The following is a 7,654-nucleotide window of genomic DNA, read 5'->3' as shown; positions in this document are numbered from 1 at the left end:
ACACACACACACACACAGAGAGAAAGTGGGATATGCTGAAGGCTATCTCTTTTTAAAGCAGGGACGCTCTGTCATTTCCAAGCCCTTGTGGACTAGGAAGCAACGCATCATCTAACCCTTGAGAGCAGCTGAACATGCCAGTGCACTGCAAAGCTAGGTCAGCATGAAATCAGCCATTGTACACTATGTGTAAATGGACTGTTGGCTTCACAGGTGACTGGACACTGCTGCCACTTTGAAAGGGGGAAAAAAAGCCAACTGACAGATTCTCAACAGATATAGTTATGGGCTTTGTTTCAGCATGTTTCTTCATGAATATTTGCACCAGTATGATTTTTGTGTAGAAATTATACCTTGTGTGGTGTGAAATGTAGGGATTTTTTTGTTTATTCATCGCAACCTGTGCCTTTTCACTCTGTGGATATATCTCATGTATAAAATACTTGTGCTGTTTACTATAAACAGCAGATGCACTTTTGGACGTTTTAAACATCAAGCTTAATTTGTACAACAGAGCCTTGATCTTGTGTATCATTGCTACAAAAGGTAGCAAAAGATTGAAGGCAGGTATTTGACCATGCCATTACTTTTAAGGAAGGAGATCAAGGAACCAGAAGACTAGATGCTCTTCACATGGAAGTGATTGTACCTCAAAGGACCACTAAGAATAATCTGAATCTACATTTTGTAACTGCAATGGTTTAATTGTAAAAATTGTAGTTTTGTTTTTTAATAAAACAACAATTGGACTAAATGAGAAAAATACACCCCAAACACAATCTCTAGTGCATCTAATAAAGTATAAAGCAGACAATAAAAAAAAAAAAAAGAAATTAACAGTCCAGGATGTTGGGATGTCATACTATCTGTCTCTGTCTATTTATATGATTGAATACTAAATGCACTAGAATAATGTGCTATGTTTCTTGGGTTTTGCGTTTTTGAGTTCTGAATTATTGTTTATTTCATGATTCATATTCATGATTACTGTTTCATTTTACTGCTGTTCTATGCTATGCTGTTGCTGCTACTGCTGTTTTCTGTTATACGTTCATTTGTTTTCAGTTCCTTTTTGAATTTGTATTCCTTGTGTGTAAAGTTCCCTTTTGTTTCCCTTTTTCTCCTCACTCCATCTGATGTTTATGCCTTCGTGCTGTATAGGTTTTATTATTGTCTGTGTTGTCATGTTTAACAAGAGTGTTATTGTCTCTGTATAAAGTATGTGTCTTTTGAAATCTTTATTTTACTGTGATACATGTTTTTCTCTGGTGTATTGTTTTAGTTTCACTTATGTCTTATTGTCTTGGTTATTTTCACCTGTATCTCATTCCCCTGCTGTTTCCAATCCCTAATTCGTCATCAGAATCTGTGTTCTTAGTTGTTTTTGTCTGATTGACAGCTGTGATCTTTGTTTTGCTCCTCTGAGTTTTTTTGTTGGTTTTTTTGCACCCCATCTGTATTCCCAGTACCTATTTGTTTCATGATTATTTGGATTTATTACCTTTGGGTTTAATTTTTGTCCTGGATTTGCTATCAGCTTAAATAAAACTCACTTTGTGTTTTGTTTGCATCCTTTAAAATATGCATTTGGGTCCACCTCTAAACAGAGATTGTTACAAAAGTTTAGGAATTCAAGTACCCTTGCCCTTGTAGGAGCTTCTACCTACAGCATTCTAAGCTTAGTTCCTCTGTTCTAGGGTTTGTCATCCAGTGCTGTCTTGTGAGCACTGTAAAAATTAAAAACTTTCTTTGCTAAGCATTGTATCTCAGATCTGCACTTATGTTAGAAAATCTCAGAATTTAAACAAAAACAGGCCTACACAGTGTGATAAGGAGTTGTCAAAATCAGAGACTTAAGGTTTATCATCTTGTGATCTATTCGATTTAGCATAAAGAACAGATCAAACATAGATGTCTATGATAGTATTCCTACCATATGCGAGTCAGAAACCTAATACTTAAACAAGGATACGCTGGCGCAGGGGAAAGAAAACATCAACTGCTGAAAGAAAAAACAGATATAGACTGTAATCATTTTTTTGTCCTTTTAAATGCTTGGGAAAAACAGTCCATCTCACAGGTGCTTCATGCACAGCCTTTGATATTTGCTCTTTGATATTGACCACACAATCAATAGAGCTTTCTTATAGCAGAGCTGGTAATATTACTCAGTTTTCGCAGTTAGGCTCTTATGGGATTAAAATTACCTATCTATTGATCTAACCACACAGACCCTGTAATATCAGGATCTAGAACTCCAACACTGTCCAGTTACAAATGCAGATGCAAATAGTGAGACTTCATATTCAGCACATTTGTTTCTTATTATCTCAGAATGTCTGTTGTTTGACAAAAGTGATTAAGGCTGGACTGAAATCAAGGCAAGGCAAATATTAATCAAAAAAGACAATGAACTAAAATTGACTGAGATATGGTGATTAAAAATCAGTTTGAATGAACGCCAAATTTAATATGGCAAATCCATTATCTAAGATAAGTATGGCCATGGAAAATGTGTTGACTGCCTCATGTGTAATGGCAAAAAAATATCCATATGTGCTATGTGAGTCTATGTGTTAACTTCTCTTTGGAAATTAACACATAGGAGGTTAAAACATCCATAACGCCTGATAACAGATGTTATACTACAGTCTAACTATCAGGAGAGCAAATCAATATGCTTTCAGATGTGTGGCTACATGCTCCATAAGCAATGTTTACCTTTCACAACTTAATACTTTGTAATGTTTACATAGGAGGTTACTGAGATCTGGTTATGGGATGAAATTGGACAACTCAAGTTATCTTTTTAAATTAAAATATATTTTCTGCAAGAAAATATATGATGAAAATTGTACAGTTCTTTGGTGGAAAATATAAAAGCATCCATTTTCTGCTACTTCTTCGGGTTTGTGTCACATGGCCAACATTCTACACAGAGAAGCCCAGACATCCCACCCCCCTGGAAACCTCTTAAAGCTATCCGCAGAAACACCAAGGTGTTCTAAAGCTAGCCATGAGATATAATCTCTAAGTGTATCCTGGGTCTACCCTGTAGCATCCTACCCCAAAGCCTTTACCCAGGAAGCATCCAGGAGGCAACCTAGTAAGATGCCCAAACTAACTAAACTTGCTCTTTTGATGTGGAAGCACAGCAGCTACCCTTTGGAGGAAGCTTATTTTTGCTGTGTGTCCTGTATACAAATGTCATTCAATTGCTTACTATTCAGAGCTCACGACCAAAGGTAGGGGTAGGAATGTAGATCGACAGGTAAAGCACAGCTTCTTTTACACTCTGTTCTACTTTCCACCACAGCAGATTGGTACAGTGTCCGCATCACCACTAATGGGACACCAGTCCATCTATTCACCCCATTCACTCCCCTAGATACTCAAACTTCTCCACTAAGGGTAGCAATTTGTCCCAGACTCAACTCATTTTATCTACCAAATAGTCAATAGCAATTGGCTAGCCACTGCATACTCTTGAAGCACCCCTGACAGGATACCCCAAGGGATGTCATTAAATGACTTCCCTAAGCTCACAAACCACATTTAAACTTGGTGGGCAAATTCCCATGCAGGAAACCCATACAGCATTCAGAGCCTAGAGGAATTCAACGGAAAACCCATCCACCCCAAGGAATTTGACACCAAAGAGTGGTTTAACAACCTCAGTGACATCAACACCAGTGATGGACGAGTTATTCCCCTAATCCCCAGACTATAATTCCATTACAGCTTGTCAGGGGGATTGGGGAGATTACAAAATCACTCATCAACCTATGACCAAGTGTGTCCAAATGCCTGTACACTTATGTACCAAAATGGTACATAAGTGTACCAGTTTACCTTTATGCTCCAAAATGGCGTCATGAGCATCAACCATCTGTGGTTGGCACAGAAGTCCAATAACAGAACACCACTTGGGTTCGGATCAAGCAGGTAATTCCTTCCAGTTACACCCCTCCAGGTTACATTGTTGTTGCCCACATGAGTGTCCCCCACAAAGAACAGAGGACGGCAAAGTACTATACTCTGATAAAATACTCTTCAGCAATCCAAAAGTGACTCCAAGAAGGTTGGGTACTCTGAACTGCCATTTAGTGCCTTACCAGCCCTCCTGGGAGAAGTAGGCACATAGAAGGGTGGACCTGTGTAAATGCTTTGAGCTGATCCTGGTTGTGCTCCATGGGCACAGTCCCTGCCACCTATCGCTCACACTCAAATGAGGGCTTAATTTATTGTAGAACAAAAATCAATATTTTCTAAAGCGGGCATGTGATTATTTTCTATGTACTAATACAATGCATTAACACTTTTGACTGTACCACTGAAAAAAATTTTTAGTTTTCAGTGTGAACACATGTGAGATGTTTAAAAATGATGCTATTCTGATGCTTACACATCTATCAGCTGTAATAGCAATAAAATATTTAGTTTGTAACTATAGATCTTTCGAAGTTGTTCTGTTTCTTTCCATTTTTCGGTAATAAGGTGACTTTCACATTTTGTACCTGTAACCAAGGGAGATCTCAAATGGAGAGACCAGTTACTTATGAGGTCAATACATCATATGGATACTCGTTCCAGGGCAGATGGGAGCTTCAAGTGGCTGGGTTTTGATGAAATGACACAGTGTAAAGCGACCTCAAGCTCTTGGATGAAAACCTGAGTTTAAGACTAACTTTAGCTTCAAGCATCTCACTAAAAGCTTGCCAAATATGAGAAAACAGCTGATGCTTTCTATCTGAGACAATTACATGTAGGGACTCCATGTGAGCAAAAAAACATAGTTTACTATTTCTATGGCTGTGAGTAGTTTAGGTATAAATGTATTGCTAAGGAAATCTGTCGATGATAGAATGACTATATTACCCTCTGAAGCAGAAAAACCAAATACAAAATCAAGAGCTATGTGTGACAAGGGACAGCTAGGGACAGAAGAGGCTGTAACAGATTTGCTTGTCTCTGGGAAACTAACACATCTTCCCTGGTATCTAAACTAGAGTCAGGTTCAGGTTCAGTTAAATGAGCTTGGTGAATAAGACGCTCAACCTCTGTGCTTCCTGTGTCCTGGGTGTCGCAACCAGGTCACATTTCAGATGGTTTCTGGAGATAGACTAGACTTCGAGAAGATTATCAGGTTTTATATTTTGTGTCCCGGCATGGTAACTGAAAGTAAAGTTCAACCTGCAAGGTAATAATGATTATCTAGCCAGACTACAGTTTAAATGCTTTGTATTTTGGAGATAACTAATTGCTTTCACCTTTAAGTTCCCACCTCTTACAATGTTGTTACTGTGCTGTCTTTGTAAGTACTGATAGTACTTTGTTTTACCCAGTTTTGACCAATGTGTTAGTAAAACTGGCCCCAAGTGTTTTGTAAGTTTTTCATAATCAAAAGCACTCAATAGATGGCAGATTCATTTGGGCTGGTCACCAGATTACATTCTGCCCACTGGAGTGTCCAGTCTTCTAGTAAACCTACTACATGTGAGATTTTGGAGTAGTCACTGACAAATGCTTGAGGTTAGTAACTGAAAAATAGAGAGCATTGTAAGAGGAAACCCCTGCAGAGACCCAACTCACCTCCAAAAAACGCATGCGTGAGGCCCGCTGCGTCACACAGGAGGGGTTCTGGCAAAGCTACTGGGCTAGATTCTGTTATAGATGGTTGAGCTGATGATTTGGCAATGGGAAACTGGGATAAGTTAGAATTAATGGCTTAGATGGAACTATTCTTTTGGTATCATCTTTGACATGTGACTTTCAAACAGTCACTCCAATTATTGTCACTGCAAAGTGACTGTAGTGAGAACTTATCCATGTTGACCTAACAACACACCTTGGTGGGAAATGGCTGCAAGTACAAATCTGTCATATTTAACTGCAAATTGGACCCCGGAAAACTGACAGGAGTTTTAAAGGGTTTATTGCCAAAAAAGGGGAATTGCATGGGACAGTGTTTTCATTACATGAGTGGGGTTGGAAGTTATGTGCCAGAAGAGAAAAGATGCTAGCAGTGAATAAGGTGAGTATGATGAGATTTTGCAAAGTTTGTAGTTTGAGTTTAAAGACTCGCTTGTTGATTTACTGAACAGGGTCAGCTAGCTGGCAGGCAGAATTCTAAGAAAGACAAGAATGATTTAGTGAAGAGTAGGCAGGCAGGTAAGTTACATGTAAGTCAGTTTATTTGCAAATGTCGTGACCAACTGTTTTGCAAATGTAAGGTTAAGAGGCAGTGTCCAGTAAACACTTCAAAGTTACAGGAATCCAAGAACACGGAGACCTATGGCCTTTTGACTTGCAACTGTAGAACAAATGAGAGAATAAAATTACTGGGAGGAAAACACAAAAGCAGGTTAGAGGCAGAGGGAGCCATAGGTGGATGCATGAGAACACGCTAGCCCACAACTCTACCTGAGAGTAAGAATGCCAAAAGGAAAAAGAGAGAAAGGAAAAAAGAAGGGAAACCTGAAAGCTGGCCCAGACCATAACAAAGTGTACCATTTACTTCAATATGCATCAATGTCTATTATGTTACACTGTAAAAAAACAAACAAATTTTAAAACTGTAATTTAACAGAGTTTATCATGAAAATGTTACTGAATTGTCCTTCACCTGAATACATAAATATGTGAAATAGAAATATAATTGCGAAAATAGCTTGTAAATCTCTCTAAATAACACAAAAAATTGTGAATAAATCATTTTTTCATTTTTTTTGTACGGAAGACCGATTCATTTTTCTACCCCAAAAAACTGTAAAAATCAAAGTTTAACATAATTTCACAAAGAAGGTGCCCATATTGTTGCATGTTCAAAATCTGTACTCCCTAAATTCCACCACCATGTTAAGTGTCCTACCTGGGGGTGGGGCAGAACCCTGGACCATGTGTCCATTAACATCAAGCATGCCTACCTTGGACAACCCATCCACCACTCTCTGCTCCTCATCCCTGCCTACACCCACCTCAGGAAACAGACCCCTCCAAGCACCTGAGTCATTAAACATTGCCGGATGATGCTCTCCTCCAGCTACAGGACTGTTTTGATCTGACAGACTGGTCCATCTTTGAACAGCAGGACCTGGATCCTTTCAGTCTTTCCTTTTTTTACATTAAGTGTTGTGTAGAAAATGTGACAGTGACTAAAACCATCTGGGATTTTTCTAATCGAAAACCTTGGAAGACGAGTGATCAGAACTTGTAACTCCGTCTTCAGGCTAAGTTACAGTTCCCTGTACAGCACTGCCAGAGCCAACCTGAGGAGGACTATCAAACAGGCGGATAGAGGGCTTCCTCACCGACAACAGCCTCTGCCACTTGTGGAGAGTTATTCAAACCCTCACTAACTACAAAGGACAGAGCCTGCCAACCCCCAACAGCAGCCTCAAACTTGCAGAGAATCCCAACACCTTCTTTGCTCGGTTTGAGGCCACCCCTGCTCCACACACTTCCACTGTCATTCCTATCCCCATTGGAGAGCACTTTGCTCTCCAGTGTGTGCCTTTGTACTGTGTGGCTTCCTCTTGTTTCATATATATTACTCTAGACTGTATACAGTGGGGCAAAAAAGTATTTAGTCAGCCACCGATTGTGCAAGTTCCCCCACCTAAAATGATGACAGAGGTCAGTAATTTGCACCAGA

This window comes from Pundamilia nyererei, unplaced genomic scaffold, assembly GCF_000239375.1.
Source record: "Pundamilia nyererei isolate P.nyererei 1_Seehausen unplaced genomic scaffold, PunNye1.0 scaffold00019, whole genome shotgun sequence".
Taxonomy (NCBI): Eukaryota; Metazoa; Chordata; class Actinopteri; order Cichliformes; family Cichlidae; genus Pundamilia; species Pundamilia nyererei.
Note: the sequence above shows the minus strand (reverse complement) of the source record.